Source organism: Pelodiscus sinensis, chromosome 2 (assembly GCF_052426305.1).
Source record: "Pelodiscus sinensis isolate ZL-2025 chromosome 2, ASM5242630v1, whole genome shotgun sequence".
Taxonomy (NCBI): Eukaryota; Metazoa; Chordata; order Testudines; family Trionychidae; genus Pelodiscus; species Pelodiscus sinensis.
Window position 1 is genome coordinate 105,094,305 of NC_143053.1, and position 17,486 is coordinate 105,111,790.

At 42.9% G+C, this 17,486-nt stretch overlaps 1 protein-coding gene across 22 annotated transcripts in view; it reads right to left on the reverse strand.

Annotated features, from left to right (window-relative positions):
* Positions 1–17,486, reverse strand: part of LOC149525314 (uncharacterized) — a 398,451-nt gene that overhangs the window by 94,673 nt on the left and 286,292 nt on the right. The window contains exon 1 of one of the 22 annotated variants that reach the window (XR_016348831.1): positions 16,107–16,264. The exons of the other annotated variants lie outside the window; for them this stretch is intronic. The gene's annotated coding sequence lies outside the window, so the exon portion shown is untranslated. Of the gene's footprint in view, positions 1–16,106; positions 16,265–17,486 lie in introns of those variants that run through there. 22 annotated transcript variants of the gene reach the window in all.

Genomic DNA, 17,486 nt, shown 5'->3' on the forward strand with positions numbered 1-17,486 from the left:
ACAGACATAGGAGCCAATCATAATAAATGGGGACAACGCAAAAAGCAAAAGCACTCAATTGCACCTTGAAATATGGTACAGATGCATCCTGTCTCAGGAGCACTGGGCGGCAGCATGCTACAAGCAGGCACAATGCCTCTGATAGCTCCTATGCTAGACTACCCTTACATGTGGCTATGTCTACACTGCACCTCTCTTGAGCAAAAGCCTATGCAAGTGAAGCACAGATTAGCATATTGCCGTTTATTAGGGGAAGTTTTTGCGCAAGAGGCTTTTGCGCAAAAAGGAGCTGTGTAGATGGCTCCTTTTTGCGCAAAAACCCCCTCTTGTGCAAGAGCTGTTCTTCCTCCTTTTTTCAGGAAGACCAGCTCTTACACAAGAGGGGTTTTTTGCACAAAATGGAGCCATCAACACAGCTCCTTTCTGCGCAAAAGCCTCTTGTGCAAAAACGGTCCTCTAATTAATTATGCAAATGAAGCGTAGCAATATGCTAATCTGAGCTTCATTTGCATAGGCTTTTGCGCAAGAGAGCTGTAGTATAGATATAGCCTCAGAGAGTGCAGCTTTGCCCCCTGCGATCCCTGCATTCTACGGAACCAATCGCTAAGGGTTCCTTGGACTTTCCTCCTCAGTGCACATGTGAAAACGTACAGGACACAGTTTTCCCCCAATGTTTACTCCTTATATATATTTGGGAAGAGGATTATACATCAATATCCCAAATAAAGTAATAGGAACAGATACAGAACCAAGGTCTCCTCTCATATATATCCATGTAAGTAGAGAGGAATGCCACTGACTTCCATGGAGTCAACTGAAGTCAACGGAATTACGCCACATTTACATCAGTATAACCGAACACAGTCCTCAGCAGTGTTTCCTGTAAGCTGAATGCTTGGGTGGCTACCAACAAGAGATTCAAATGCTGCCCAGATGATTAGCAGAGTGCCCACAGCACCCACAGCCAGCAGCACATCCACACTTTCATTGGTGCACACAATAAAATGTATTCGGCACATGGATGGAAAAATTTAGAGGGAACATTGGTCTTCAGCACAATGAATTCCACAGCAGGTAGAACTGGGAAAGGCCAGTTTCTCCATTTTGTAAGGTAGAATGTGTTTTTATTTCATTTAGTTAAGTTTTATATAGCTTAGTATTCGTATGCCACAACTTGCAAATCACAGAATCATTTATTCAGAAGTTTCCAAATGTAGCACTGAGAGTATGTCATTGCTCCACATTCACTCAAGCATCATTTTAGAAACCTTGCTCTGTGAAATATTTTTTCACCTTGGCTAATTAGACCCAGAGCTAAGGGCAGTAATTTACTTTGGCCATTAACAGGAAAAAGAACAGAGTGCATTGCCAGCTTTAAATAGAAAAGGCTGAAGGTAAACTATTGCAGCAGCAGTAGTCAATCTATTCATACACAATTTTAAAAGCTATTGACACCCATTCTGTGGCAGAAATTCTATTCCTTGAAATAATTAAATTCAGAAAATCTTTGAATGATTCCAAAAGGCATTACTCACTTCTTACTGTCATTGGTATAACATCATTAGTACAGGCTTCTCTCCCTAGTACAATATCTGTTCTTTGTATCTTTCAGACTAGCTAACTCTTGGCTTAGTTTTGCATATGGCTTTCCTTTGTCTGTGCCATGTGCCCTCTGCCGCCTTCATGTATTTTAGGTTTTGCTTTTCCTGACTGCAAAATTAGCAAACTGGTTAGCACTTTTAAGGCAATGAATGGTGCCAGGCAATTTTTTTTCTTGTGTTTCCTCACCAGTGTACTGCAAGAACATTCTTCCACATGTCAGTGAAGAAAGGGATAGTATAATTTGAATTCTAGAGTGTCTAAAAATTTCATATCATGTACTTAATTTTCTGTGTAGGTAGATAGGTCTGCTGTATACAGATAAAGTAACAGATAACAGAAGGTGATACATTGCAGTATGACAGTCATGTGATGAAGCCATGAACCCTCGTGCACCTGCTCCAACGGTGCATGTAGTCTGAGGGTTTTCCCTGATTGATGTCGGTGTAACTGCTTCAGAGGCTGTGTGGGTGAAGGATGTGGGTTGGCTTTCTGCAGTGCACTGTTCTAAACTTCCATCTGACATTACATAAGGAGAAGAGAGACGGAGACTCACACATGCCCACCCACACAGATAGATATAAAAATACATGACCTTAAAAGTCAGGAAACAAGCAAAAAGGAGGAAGCATCTTTCTCACTAGTGAAGCAAATAAATCATAGATGAAAACACCATGGGCATAAAAACAACAAAGAGCTAACTCCATTGCTGGTGGAACACCACTAACGTAAATGGAGTTACATTAGGGAGGAGGCTGGCCCATTACCTCTACAATATTGGCTTGCACCCACCACAACTAATCCTTTTGCTCAAAATGTTATTAGTTTAACTCAGCTATTTAATTTGAGTCGATGCTGTCACACAAAGCCAAACTACATTAAAAAACCTGGACAACAACAAAAAGCATTGCTTTGGGTGGTGCTGTGGGGGAGCATCTGGAAACTGGAGATGAGCAAACTTCTGAAGTTTCCAAACACGTCTGGCTAAGCAGCCAAAAGGAAGCTCTCAAGCTAATTTGGATTTTACAGAAAAACCTTGGACCACTCTAGGGATGTGAAAGTATAAATGTACAAGGTTAACCAATTAGCCTGGGCTCATTGATTAACATTCACGGTTACACACAGGCTCTTAATATGTGTGGGAAGCCAGTTTTCAAGCTGGCTCCCAACATGCACCGGCTCCCAAGGAGCCAACTGCTGCCCCGCGTGTAACTGCTGAAACTTTCAGCGGTTACATGTTTACTTAAGTAAATGCATTTTAATGTCCCTACTTAGTTCAAATCCCAAATGGCAGCAGTCCAGTGCTATATATACCCCCTCTCTCTTTTAGAAGGTGACATCTTCTATATGATTTCTGGTTCACTAAGTAATGAATATGTCACTATGATCAACTGAAACATTGCCAGGAAATTATATTTACATAACCTGGGAATACGCTGTTTATCTTTTTTTTTTTTTAAGTTATTCTGAACTCCTGGAAATACAAACAGAAAGAATTTCTCTTGCTTAAGTTTTAAAAACCTCAAGCTTCCTTTCACCTCCTTCCTTGCCTCACCATAGCTCTGTATGCTCCAAATCCAGTTTGGTTAAGGTAAATTATCCATTACACTTGCTTAAAAGAAAATGATAGTGCTGTCCCTAAAATTATATGCACATGTAAGTAAACCATCTAACTCCCAACTCTACATGTACATAGCAATAGCTACATAGCTATCTAACTGAGTAGAGCTTTTCATGCACCAAAGCTTGCTGATAAGGTGAAGGCTTACTTGGTAGTAAGAATAGTCACTTCTGCATAGATGCCTTTGTTGTATCATGCAAGCAAGGTAGTAACAAACTTCAACAGGCCTTTATTAAACAAAGGTGAAACCTCTTTACAAAGTTGCGGCTGCTCCCCTCTGTAGCTCTCACTCAGGCCTGGCCCATCTCCTCCCCCCTCCTTCCTGTGCTTCCAGATTCCCAACAGCCAGTTCTCCCAGTTCTAATAATTACAAGCAGCATCTAAACACCACATTCCCTCCTCTCTTAAGAAGCTCTCCCAATTATAAAATAAACATTGTGGTTCTAACCCCAGCAACAAATATGGAACAAGACACTATAGTGTTGGCAGAAATATTACACTGAAAACATTGTAAATACTACATAACATAGGCTCTAGTCCAGACTGGTGGTTGTCTAGGTCTGACAGACCGTCTCTCAAACCCCGGTTCCAGTGCAATGTCTTGTTGTGTTGGTGCTACGGTGAAGTCATACAACATAGGCTGGGTGTTGGCATCATCTCCTCTTGGTGCATAGGCAGGTGCAAGATAAGAAGCATTCCATACCCGCCCATCAGAAAGTTGATAGCTGTAAGGTCCTTTCTTCTCTATGATTTTAAGAAGAGATGTGAATTTATGGTCCCCTTTGTGTAAAATTCCAGGTTTTCTTACTCTAACGAAGGAACCACACTCAAACTTAGGTTCCTTAGCACCCCGCCGTTTGTCTATGAAAGCTTTATATTTTGCTTGCTTCTGTTCAACTGTTTTTCTCACAGCATCCTCATTGGCTACGTCTAGACTGGCATGATTTTCCGCAAATGCTTTTAACGGAAAAGTTTTTCCGTTAAAAGCATTTGCGGAAAAGAGTGTCTAGATTGGCACGAATGCTTTTCTGCACTTTTGCAGAAAAGCGTCCGTGCCAATCTATATGCAGTTTTGCGCAAGAAAGCCCCGATCATCATTTTCGCCATCGGGTCTTTTTTGAGCAAAACAGTTTTTAGCTGTCTACACTGGCCCTCTTGCGCAAAAACATTTCCGGAAAAGAGCTTTTGCCCGAATGGAAACGTCAAAGCATTTGCGCAAGAAGCACTGATTTCGGACAGTAGAATGTCAGTGCTTTTGCGCAAAATCAAGTAGCCAGTGTAGACAGCTGGCAAGTTTTTGCGCAAAAGTGACTGCTTTTGCGGAAAAACTTGCCTGTCTAGACACACCCATTTGGTGCATCAGATCTTGTCTTTAACAATCCAGCAATGTTCAGTTTAGTATTCATTTGTTTTCCATGCAGTAACACTGCAGGTGATATTTGCGTTGTGGCATGTCATATAGCCCTGTAAGCTTGCAAGAAATCAGTAGTGAAGGCTATCCACAAGCGCCCTTCCAGTTTAGCCATTTGCAAACTCTCTTTCAAACTACTGTTAAACCTTTCGATTTCCCCATTGGCTTGAGGGTAATACAGGGACGATCTTCTATGTAAAATGTTTCTCTCTGCTAGAAAAGTTTCAAATTCCACGGAAGTAAATTGACTACCATTGTCTGAAACCAGTTCTTTGGGGTTACCTTCCCTGCTAAAAACTGTAGAGAGGAACTTAATTACTGTAGCAGAAGAAATTTGAGATGTAAACTCCACTTCAGGCCATTTACTGAAATAGTCTATTAAAGTGATGGCATAACGACAGTCAATTGGAGCAGTATCAAAGGGTCCTACGATGTCAATCGCAACTTTTTCCCATGCAGAGGTCCAAAAGAGGAACCAGCTGTAGTAGTGGGGTACATGTCACTGCTGTCTTATCATGCATTTGGCAAGTGACACAGGATTTTATGAGTGCTTCAGTATGGGAGTCCATCCCTGGCCTTGGCAGAAAGGGTGCAGGTGGGTTCAGAGGCAGAAGATCCCATCCTCGTCGCCAAAATGTTGTATCATGCAAGCAAGGTAGTAACAAACTTCAACAGGCATTTATTTAACAAAGGTGGAACCTCTTTACAAAGCTGCTGCTGCTCCCCTCTGTAGCTCTCACTTAGGCCTGGCCCATCTCCGCCCCCCTCCTTCCTGTTTCCTGTGCGTCCAGATTCCCAACATCCAGTGCTCCCAGTTCTAATAATTACAAGCAGCATCTAAATACCACAGCCTTCCAGAAGCTTTGGAATTCACACAGAACATTGTGCTAAACTTTGGGCCTGTATAATTGTGCAAGAGAAGCCTGAAGGAGAGGAAGAGATGCAAGCAGAAAAGAGATTGGCTTGTGAGTGCGAGCTTAGGTCTATCACTGTATCCACTATGCCAAAACCACATACATGAAAGGCACTGCTACTTTTATTAACCCTGGGCTGCAAATCACACAAAGGGAAAGGGAGGCAGGAGACGCAAGAGTGCTAGTTCCTATGTCCTTGTCCTGAGGCAGGCCCTTTTAGAGAAGGCAGAGACTAAGCTACATGTGATTGACTCCACTAAGGAGAAAGAGACAACTCAAATCCACATGCGCATAGTTAATTACAAAGGTGGCTAGATGGGAACCAGGTTCTGAGGACTCAGACGTGAAGCCCCAGAACACAGCGAGGAAGCTCCTAAAGAGAGGGATGTTGCAGAAGAACTGATCACTAGGAAAGGGGACCTCTGAAAGGTGCTGTGGGAAGAAGATTCTGAAAGGGCTATGAATGGCAAAGGGCTATGAGTGGCTCTGTCCTGCACAATGGACCACACACCAAGCAGTAGCAAGATATGCAAGTCATTGGGCTTCTACACTCCACTCTGCAGGGTCCCTACATCCAGAGAGGGAACCCCTCTTCAGGTGATCAGACTCCAGAAGAGCATTCTGGGTCAAGGAGGATGGAAGAGATGGCCAAACTTAGGTGAGGCAGACCTGTGTTATTGGACATTGACTGTGAACAGTTGCTTGCATGATTTAATAAACCAGACCACTGAAGTAGCACTATCCATTTACACAAGCCTTACTGAACTTATTAATAAGCCCAAAAGTGCAAACTGAACCAAGAACACACCTGGCAGGGACACACCTCAGCAGGCTGCCAGCATGCATGCTGGGTGATGCCAGCATTGACACAAAGGGGCTTTCTGGGGCTGAGGGCTCATGTTATAACAAGATTCATTCCGCTATTCCCAGCCACAGAGCTGCACATGTCAGGGGAAGCAAGCAAAGAATCTGAAAGGGCATCATCAGAACAGTTTTGTGTACAAAGTATAGAATCTGATTGTAAACATACAAGCATGCAAACAAACAAATATAATAGAGTATAATAGTGTATATTAAGGCACTGTGGAATCCTTGTGTATAGAATTCTAAAATTTGTGTAATTTTTCTTAATTTGGGAGATTTTCTTGGAACTATAGCTAGAGATATAGATGAAGATTGGATAAAGTGATCAGTAATTTCAGCTGTCCCACATGAGACAGTTCAAAGGAACGTGATGAACAGAGAATAGTTGCTCAGCACTTTTGAAATTCAAGTTGGTGCATCAAGTTGGGCACCCAAGAACGTGTGAAATTCAAAGTCTTTTAAAAATGAGTCTTGTCCACACAAAGTATTTTTCTATGTACAGACTTAAAATCCTGAACCACATTTACCCACACTAGAGCACCCGGAAGAAATGGAATTATTTAACTTTCACTTGCATCAGCAGTCTGCTAGTAAATACTTGGCAAGGGTTATGAGACAGGTTAGTTGCAAGTTACTGTACATGCAATTGTGAAGTTAAAAAAAATGTAGCACTTTTCATCTATATTTCCCTCATGCTGACTTCAGTTAGGCATAAAACATACTGATCTTTAGATGTCAATGTTACACTACATCCAAACCCTCAAGACTTGTTTTGCCAAGTGTGACAGAACTTCAAAAAGAAACAGTAAATGCTAGCTACTTTTGTTTGTTGAATGTTAATAGGAAGCTACCATACTTAATTTCTGGTGAATTAGCTTGTCCTCAAAAGACTACTGCTAGAAAACATTACATGTCATGGACTAACCACAAAGGAATTAACAACACAGGATATGTATGCTACATCTGGGAGAAGTTCAATGGTGGAGAAAACAATAATAATAGTAACAACTATGATAATACTTAGCTCCCATGGCATTTTACATCTGTAGATCACAAAGAGCTTTATACAGCAGACATTAAGTATCATCTCAATTTAACAGATGGGGAAATTGAGATATAGTGAGATAAAGGAAATTGTCAAAGGTCAAATAGCAGGTTATTGGCAAAACTTTAATTATGACCATGGGTTCCTAACTGTAACTGCATAGCAAAAATAACTTACCTATTAGGCCACACGCAGCAGAAATAACTTATTACTATATTAGTTATAAACAATCGCCCTTATACTTCCATCTGTTTGGGTCTTCCTGACTAGTCCAATAACTGCTACTAGCAATGTACGGATCTCATAGGGTTGCCAGGTCCGGTTTTGAACCGGACAGACCAGTATTTGAGCTTTCTGTTCGGGAAACAAATTGAGAAAATATACATGAAAAAATATAAATGTCCGGTATTTTCCAAATAAGATGTAATATAGATTGTGATGTAATGTCAAGTGTGTCTGGTATTTTTGTTGAAACCATCTGGCAATCCTAGGATCTGAGCAACAAAAATTTGCTGTAGCATTGCCTCATCTGGTCTTTAAAGGGGCACTTCTACTTTTCTGGTGATTAATCCTGCCTCCTGCAACATTAAACCCGGCGTACAAAAAATGCCAAATTAAAATTTGTGCCGGATAAATCTTTTTTTTTTTTTTTTTTTTTTTGCATCACAACACTGTAAATGTATCATCAAGCAAAACAGGAATGAATAATGTTTGAAAAATTAAGATGCTGATTTTTTTTTCATGGGTTGGTAGTCTCAATGGTGACTAATAGCAACCTCCTGTTGCAGTTCCTAGCCTTTGACAAAGTGCATTAATATCACTTTTTTAGGCCAAAACCCTAGTTCAGCTCATGGCTGTGTCAAGGATCAGCCCTGTGTGAAATAATTTATTCAAATCTGCTGAACACCTTAGCCTTCTTGGAAACAAGAAACAAGAGAGACCACATGCTCACTATTAGCCCAACACCTCATCTGCTCAATGTGTAAAGCCATTTGGCTTTGATATTTGTCCCACATGAAATAACCAAACACTTCAATAGCAGCAGAAGATGCAACTGAAAGAAGTTAAAAGGAATCTATACTAAACAAAGTCCAGCCAACCTGGGCTAAGGTGCTGTTTACTTGTGGTGTAGATGTTCAGTCTCAGGCTGCACCACCACCCTGGGACCCTCCATCACACAGTTTCCTACAACCTGGGCTCTAGCCCAAGCCCAAGCATGTATACCACAAGTAAACAACCTCTTACAAGAAGCCCCACAAGCCTGAGCTGGCTGTCACAGGGCAGCTGCAGGTTTTTAATTGCTGCAGAGATGTACCCTCACAAAGTCCAGTCAGCTACAGCTGTTAAAAACACAAGCTACTATATTCAATGCAGATGGATGCCTTATTGTAAAGATGTGGCTCTATCAAGCACTTTCACCACCAGATTCACCTCTATTCACTACAGAGATCCCTTTTATCTTCAAGAAGGGGAAGAAAAGTTGCATGATCAGCTTGGCCTGATGACTCTGAAGGAAGAGTCGCCAACTTCCTTAAGGCAGAAAGCCAAACAACCTTGCCCTGCCCTGTCTCTCAGGCCCCCTGCTCACTCCATCCCCTCTCCTTCCCACCCTGGCTCAATAGCTCATTGTCACCAAGCTGAGGCAGGAGGTTGCAGCGGGAGGCTATGGCTGGGGGTGTGGGCCATAGACGGGGCCAGAGATGAGGGGTTAGAGGTGTGAAAGGAAGCTCTGAGCTGGGGCAGAGGGTTAGGGCGCAGGAGGGGATGCAGGCAACCCAACTGCCCCTGAGGAAGTACAGCCTAGGTGAACCCACTGTCAGAATTTTCTACCAGAGCAAGACACTGTAGTTTGCAGCAGGAGCTCCAAGAGACTGCTGGGCGAATCCAACAGACCAGCACATCCTCTTATTTGCCTTTGCTACGCCTCCTTACCCAGTTAACATTGGAACCCAGGTCGACTCCGATACAGTGCACATGGTCACTGTTCTCTCTACAACCGCAAATTATGCGCCCCCCCCCTCTTGCCTACCCTTATTGCCTTTTGTCACAAAGAAAACTGACACAAGCCCCTTTGAGAATGAGAAAAGCTGACAGAGGAGAAGGCAGCTTTTGTTGTGCTGAGTCAAGTGTGTAACAGTGGGGGTTCCTGTAGCTTGGAATTCTAAATCAAAGTGCCTAGAAAAATGGTAAGCCCTCAAACCCCACTGCCTTTGGGACTGGTGGACTGCCACTGCTGGAATCAAGCAAAAGGGGGACCCCTGGTTTAGTCCTCTACTAAATGGGCATGATGTTAACTCACTGGGGTGTTAAGGACCTACCTGATATTGTAAAGCACCTGCAGATCCTCTGCTGAAAACTGATTTACAAAGCTACAATTGCCATGAACTATGGCAGCTGTAGGATTGTGGTGATATTTCACTTGTGCAACAACTGATAATTAACACACACAGAGATACAGCTAGAGGTGAAAGAGTAAGCTGGTGTGCAGCCCCCGTAAGGAGGAGTTGGCAGGCTTGGGCACTCGGCTGCAGGGGGAGACATGGCGCAGCATGCCCCCAACCCAGTTCCCTGGGCTTTCCTGCAGGCTTCCATACTAGGGGCTGGTTGGGCACATCCCCGCCCCCCACTCACTGGTCCGGGACTGCAGCCCCAACCTCAAGCCTCCCTTCTGCCATGCTGCCATTTAGGAAGGGCAGGGGGACTGAAGCGCCTCCCTCCCTCCCCCTGTACCAGGACACTGCTTGCAGGTGTTCCCCTTCCCATCACCTTCAGGGGTGAGGGAAAAGTGCAAAATCTGCTTCATTCCTATCGTTCTGGCTGGGACAGCAGGAGAACAAACTGAGCAAATTCCTCCCTCCCCCTTCCTTTTCCCCTCCCCCCTCTCTCTCTCACACACACACACACAAACACACACACACACACACAGCGCTCCCAAACCTGTGCCCCACATTCTCCATACCCTCCAACTCACTTGCCATGACTCTTGCACCCCTCCACATCACTGCCCCCTGCCTTGAGCCTCTCCACACCTCAAACCCTGATTCCTGTACCCCCACACTTCCCTACCTCAAGCCCCTCCTTAGTCCCCAATCCTGACTTCTGCACATCCCCACACACACCAACCACCTGTCCTGAGCTCCTCCTCACACCCTACTCCCTGACTCCTGCACTCCCCCCCTTTAAATTTCTTACAGGTACTGTCATATCATAACCTCCCCCCGGCCCAGCAGCCTGTCCTGAGGGACCCCTCTCCCCAAGGGGCAGCTGTGATATGACAGTACCTCTAAGAAATTTAAGTTATCTTCATCCCCTAGATACAGGTTTCTTCTTCAGACTCAGTGATGGTAATCACATCTATTCAGAGACAGTAATTATTGGGTTCAGGCCAACAGATCCAGACACCCTCAGTTTTTCTGCCAACACAAAATGCAAACCTGTGAATCAGCAGTTATCTCAAAATTTAATATTCATCCAGCTACACTCCAGTTCATCTCCCCGCTCAGCCTTCCACTGTTCTGACCAAGCCAGAAATGTCACCACTGAAATAGCACACCTACCTGATGTAAGTAGACATATTAGATATACTATGATCTCAACTACATTTTTTCTTTGTAAACCTCTGCTCCCCATCCCCCTGCACTCAGATTGACTTTCATGTCTTAGATAGCTCTAATCAAAGATAATCTAAAACATGTCAAGGGAGACACTCAGTAACCTCTATGTTATTTCTTTATTTTTCATGTACAGAGTGAGTCTTTTTAACAAAGGTGATATTCAGAGAAGAGGGAAAGCAAGGTAAGAGTGAATGCACTGAAATTAAAAACTGACAGGCCATAACACTACAATGAACTAAATTAACACACACAATTGCATTTAGAGAAGCAATAAGAAAACATTCCTTTTCCTTGGGTGAGAGTAACATAAGAAAGGTTATAGTAAAAAACTCTTAACACTTTCCTGCTATGGAAAAGTCTTTGCAACTAATGAATCTGGCCTGAAAGTCTCCTATTTGCTCAGCTTTCCCCCTCCGTGCAGCCATTCTAATTTTTATGCTATTTTGTTAGAATAACCCTCCTCCAAGCATGACCTGCCCATGTGTCAGTCCCTCTGAGGAGAGTGTCAAGATTATTTGCTTTCCTATTACCTTTTAACCTGAACACATATGAACACTTAGGGTTGCCAGGTATCTGGTTTTGAACTGGACAGTCCAGTATTTGAGCTTTCTGTTCAGGAAACAAACTGAGAAAATATAAATGAGAGAATATAAATGTCTGGTATTTTCTAAATAAGATGTACAGGCAGTCCCCGGGTTACGTACAAGATAGGGACTATAGGTTTGTTCTTAAGTTGAATTTGTACGTAACTCGGAACTGGCTCCAGATTCAGCCGCTGCTGCTGAAACTGACCAGGGGCTGACTACAGGAAACCCGAGGCAGAGTTGCTCTGCCCTCAGCTTCCTGGAATCAGCCACTGATCAGTTTCAACAGCAGCTGAATCTGGAGCCTGGGACAGAACAGCTGGGGTGCTGCCGGGTAGGTCCCCCCCAGGACCAACCCGGCAGCACCCCAGCTGCTCTACCCCAGGCGTCCACAACAAAAGCCTGGTCTGCTGGGTCCCCGTCTCCCCCCAAGCGCCTCTGCAGCTTTGCTTCGAGTGTCCCTGGTCCGCTGGGGGGGGGGGGTCCCCAGCAGACCAGGGACACCCGAAGCAAAGCCGCAGAGGCGGCGGGGTTCCGCGCCTCTGCGGCTTTGCTCCAGGTGTCCCTGGTCTGCTCGGGGTGTCACTGGTATTCTGGGAGGGGTCCCCATCAGACCAGGGACACCCGGAGCAGCTTTTCTTGCCCCGGAGGACGCGGTGGCGGGACCACTGCGCGTATGGGTAGTCCTGCCGCCCGCGAGTTCCGGGGCGAGAAAAGCCCCGTTCGTAAGTACGGATCTGACATAAGTCGGATCCGCGTAACTCGGGGACTGCCTGTAATGTAGATTGTGACGTAATATCAAGTGTGTCTGGTATTTTTGTTGAAACCATTTGACAACCCTATGAAATCTCCTCCAGATCTCTCTTTTCCCCATTTAAAGAAGAAAGAAGGGAAGCACTCACATGCCCTGGGCTGGATTAAGGTATGCTGAGTCCCTAAAATATATCAATATAGCATTACCAAAAAATGTGTGTTATTCTAACAGAATGGACAATGAAAACAGAAATAATGAAGTTTTATATTTGCATCTATAGTGGTACACAGGCAAGGAGGCAACTAAAACTAGTCTTTTATTCTATTTATTTATTTAGAGGCCCCCCCCCTCATAATCGAAGGTCTTAAACTAGTCGCTTACTTAGCTTGTGCATAAATCTGGCACCGACGCTCAAGTTCTGTTGGGCCAGCCTTGACAGTCATATTTTGACACAACCGCTTTTGGCAAAAAGAAAAAGCATCACTAACAAGAAATCTGTGACTTCCCAGCCATATTGTTTTGGAAGGAAATGTGCTCTGCCCTTTCGGGAAGGGGAAATTGCTTTGTAAGTCTAGACTGAGCCCTTCCCCTTCCATGTCTATTTAAATTTATTTAAGTCAGAAAACAAAAGGAAGGTGGAGAACTAAAAGGACCATTGGGCAGAGTTTCCAAGCTTGCTTGTAATCAAAGCAGAATTATACGTGGGTTTAAAGAGCGCTTTGGCAGCTCAAACACTGATGAAGCATCAACAAGGGAGAGGGAAAGAGAAACAGGGAAAACGAAAAGACTAGGAAAATTAGAATGGAATGTAGAATGAGGATCTGCTGTATTCAAACGGGAAAAGACAAGAGAGGTAAAAAGACAGAACAGGTGGCCGGCTGTCAGATTGTAATATCAGATTGGTTTGCCTTTACATTACTGCGAAGAATGCCATTCCACAAGTATGTCTAGAACTGCACAGGTCAAGAAGAAAAAGGTAAAAAAAGCTACAAGCAAAGTCAATGCAATTGAAGGTAATATTACTGATTAATACTCAACAGCTAAAGATGTGTTAAAGAATAAAAACGTGATGACACCAAGCAGCTGTCAGATAGGATCAGAACAGCAGGAGACTTGAAACAATTAATCATATGCAATTAGGTGAATTTTAAGAGAAGCCCAGAGGGGTCAGATGTGCTAAGATGTGGGACAGGCCACAGAGCGCATCTTCAGTCCCAATGAGATCCAGAAAGAAAGAAAAAATAGCCCGAAAGGAAAAGAGAAGGCTGGAGTGGCTTGAGACAGATGCAAAACTGGTGACTGAAAATGCAGCACAGGTTGAAAGCGTGTTCCAATGCAAGAAGCAAGCCTGGAGCAGTAGCAAAGACAATAGTGAGGGAAAAGCAACCCTGCAAATGTGGAAATCTAGAATAGCCTAGACAGAGCAGAGAACTGATAAGCCCCCAAGATGTTTAGAGAGAGATTTAGGATAATGTCAAAAGAATCTGAGTCAAAGCAGGCGGGGAAGCACATTGTCAGGAGTTCTGGGCCCAAATGAGACACAGTGAGAGTAAGCATTTACATTAAACTAATTTGTGGAGAGTCATTGACCCCAACAAAATCCTGTTTTATTTACTGTTTATTTTTATGTTTAGGCAAAAAATGGTCTCCTGTGTTTGCTTTTATTTTAAGTTTTGTTTTGTTTTGTTTCAGAGGGGAGAAATTGAAGGGAATATATAGTTTGACTCTCACAAAGATCTTGATCATTTTCATATTCAATACCTTGAGTCTCCTATATGGATGTAAGAGATAGCTGGCACTGTGATGTTTTTCATATGGGAAAACAAATCCTGGCCTAAAAAGCGGCAATGCTGTGAGATGAAAACATCCTATTACTCAGGTTGAAAGGTCATCCAACACCCTAGGTCTAGAAGGGTTTCTTCCCCCTTACTTGGAAACAAGCCCCTTCCCTACTAAAAACATAACAAACCAGTAATGGTCTTGCAATAACATTAGCCTTATGCTTCTAGCAGTAGCATATTTCTTAGAGAGAGAGACAGAGAGACACAGAGAGAGAGAGAGAGAGAGAGAGAGAGAGAGAGAGAGAGAGAGAGAGAGAGAGAAAAAGGTACCCTAGGCGGGGGAAGGCTCTGCCTTCCTAAACCACCAGGCATGGCCATTCCCACGCTCCACCCCCAGATCCCTTGTTGTAGGCATTCTGGGGATGGAGTGATGCTTCCTCCAGCACCTACCCTCCCTGTACTGCTGGCTGGAGAGGCTGAAGCCACCCGGCTTCCTCCCTCTACAGTGCTTCGGGGCCCGAGAAGGCTGGGGCACATGCATGGGCCTCCTCCCTGCCCTAGTGGTTCAGGAGCTGGGGAGGATCCTCGGTGCTCTGGGGGCCATGGAGGTCCACCTGCATGGACCTTCTTGCATCTCTTCTCCTCTGTGTGTGTGTGTGTGTGTGTGTGTGTGTGTGTGTGCGCGCGCGTGCATGATCGACTCATTGCCCTGTGGCGGGGGGAGGGAGAGGAGTTTAGGTGGAGTTGGGGGCTTGCCTCCCCCATCCCAAGCTGCACCAAGCACCCAGAAGGAGAAGGAAAAGGAAAAAAGGCTAAGGAAAAGGAAAAAGAAATCTGCAGTGTATCATTTAAAAATTCATAGGCAGCTAATATAGCACATTTCTTAGCCTAGGTTGCACTGGGCTACAACCCAGTTTCCTTATGCTCCAAATTAAGAAAGGGAAAAATAGATAAAACATTTTTTGTTGACCAAGTGCTAAACATTTTCCCTCCATAAGCAAATTTCTCTGGACTAAATATGGGATTGCTGATAATACCTCTGAATCATCATCTCCTTTCCCTGAATCAAAACATCACGTAGATGATGTAGTGTTTACAGCACTGACACTTTAAGTGGCCTGGCTCTCTTCCCTTCTAAATCACAGTGTCATGTTCAGGAGGCCAGTTTTGTAAACAAAGTTAGCCAATTCCAGTAATCAGTATCAAGGTGATGATAGTCACTCATTCACTCTCTTCTCCAACAGACCAGAAACAGTTGATCAACTAAATCCTATCCAAGTAGTGTTTGATTCAGCACATGAAAATACAATTAGGTCACAGTTATTTTTTCTTAACCCTGGAAACCACACATGCATATGTAAAATCATTTAAACTAGACACACCCTTCCAGATTTAACATTTGGAAACACTTCTAAGCCTATTACAAGTCCTAAGGAATACATTTGCAAACTAAATAATGCATGTCCTAACTTTCTTGTTAGTCACACTGGCAAAATAATGAGTTCTATTTATCAAACACTATCTGTCAATTATAGCCCTCACGTTGTTTACAGCATATCTTGTGATTTACTGTAGGAAAATATTGATTGCCTTAATGACCATGGAAAATTCTGCTGAATTTCATAAAACATTACTGTGGGGACTGGCAAATCAAAACACATAAAAGTAGCCTTCTTGCTTATCTTAGCCATCTGAAAAGTTTCATACAGCTAAAAACTATTTGATGTCATGTCAAAATGGCTCTATAAGCTTTCCTGAAGCAGCAAGTTATTTAAACATGTACCCTGTGCTATGCTAATACATAACACCTAATTAAGCAATTTGGCAACTCCAACTGGCAGGCACAACACTGGCATAGTATACTTATAGAGCAGGGTACGGAAAAGATCTAAAAATGAAGGATATGGCATGCTGCTTACTGTGCTTGATATTTCTAGGTTGCTCATCACAGTGGTATCTAATGCTGTAGCTTCTGAGACCAATGAAGGCATTGTAATGCCAGCTTGCAGATAGAGGCCCTTTATCATGTTTGATAGTAAAATGAAGACATCACGTATAAAAAATTGAAGCAATGGTCATTTAACACCCCTAGAGCCATCTGGGTTGTGCCCGCGAATTCTTATGATACCATCTACATTTTTAATTAGTCTCTAACATGCTGCAGGACTGTTCGTTGTTTTTTTACGTACTCTCTATTACAGACTAACATGGCTACCCCTCTGAAACTTCTGTACTGTGGTTTCTCTCTTCCCCACTCCCTCAAAATCTCAGACAACAGACTGCGTCAGTAAACAACTCAGTTATATTCCAGTCAGCATCAGGCAGCACTTTTCACAGTCATTTGAATGAAGGAAGTTAAATCAAGTTACCTATTTTCTGTTATCAAAATTAGTCTATTACCACAGGAGCTTTAACTATAGGAAATGGGGGAGCAGCAGTATTTCTGCCCCATATTCACTCATCCTGAAATAGTAAAAGGCAATAGAGATGAGTCATCTCTATGGGTGACAGAACTGCTAAAACAGAAAGAGTACTGGATACAAAGCTCAAGAGATTAAAAAAGAAATACCGTGTAGAACACTAAGGGATGGTGACAGATTATGAAAATGGAACATAAATCCTTTCTAATCAGAAACTCATTTTGTTTCCTTAAATTATATTGTTTCACGTCAGTGGTTAAATAGATTATTTAAATGTTTTCATTTTTAGATTTTACCTATTTATATACAATTTTATTATTTTACCTATGCTAAGTAATTAGTAAGCAATAAGCTAGAAAATAATGTTTAATTATTTAGGACTTTAGTCAGCACCTACTGTAGTCAACTGGAGTTTTGCATGGACTTCGCTGGGAGCAAGAGAAGACCAACAGTATACCATTACCAAAGAGAAAAAACACGAGCTATGATTATTTGATGGATCACCACAGAAAAATTCATGTTAAATACTCATGCTAAGGTGTAGAGCCCCCAGTATGCAAACTGCATAATGGTGCTGTGTGTACAGATCACCAAAAGATAGCTCTTTAAATGTTCATTTGTTTGCTTTTAGTTCTATTGCTGTACCAAAGCAAAACAGTTTCAGAACTAACAATGTAATGTTTTATCAGTACAATAGATGCAGGCATTTATATGTGTTAATGATATTATTCATTAGGAAAAAAAGGCAAGGAAATGACATACGCCCTCAAATAAAAATATTAAAATTAAAAAACAGCCTTTGGTTCATTTAAATAGCAACTGTTTGTTTATAATGTCAGGAGAAGCAATCAGCAAAACTCCACTTTGTATAGTTAGGTG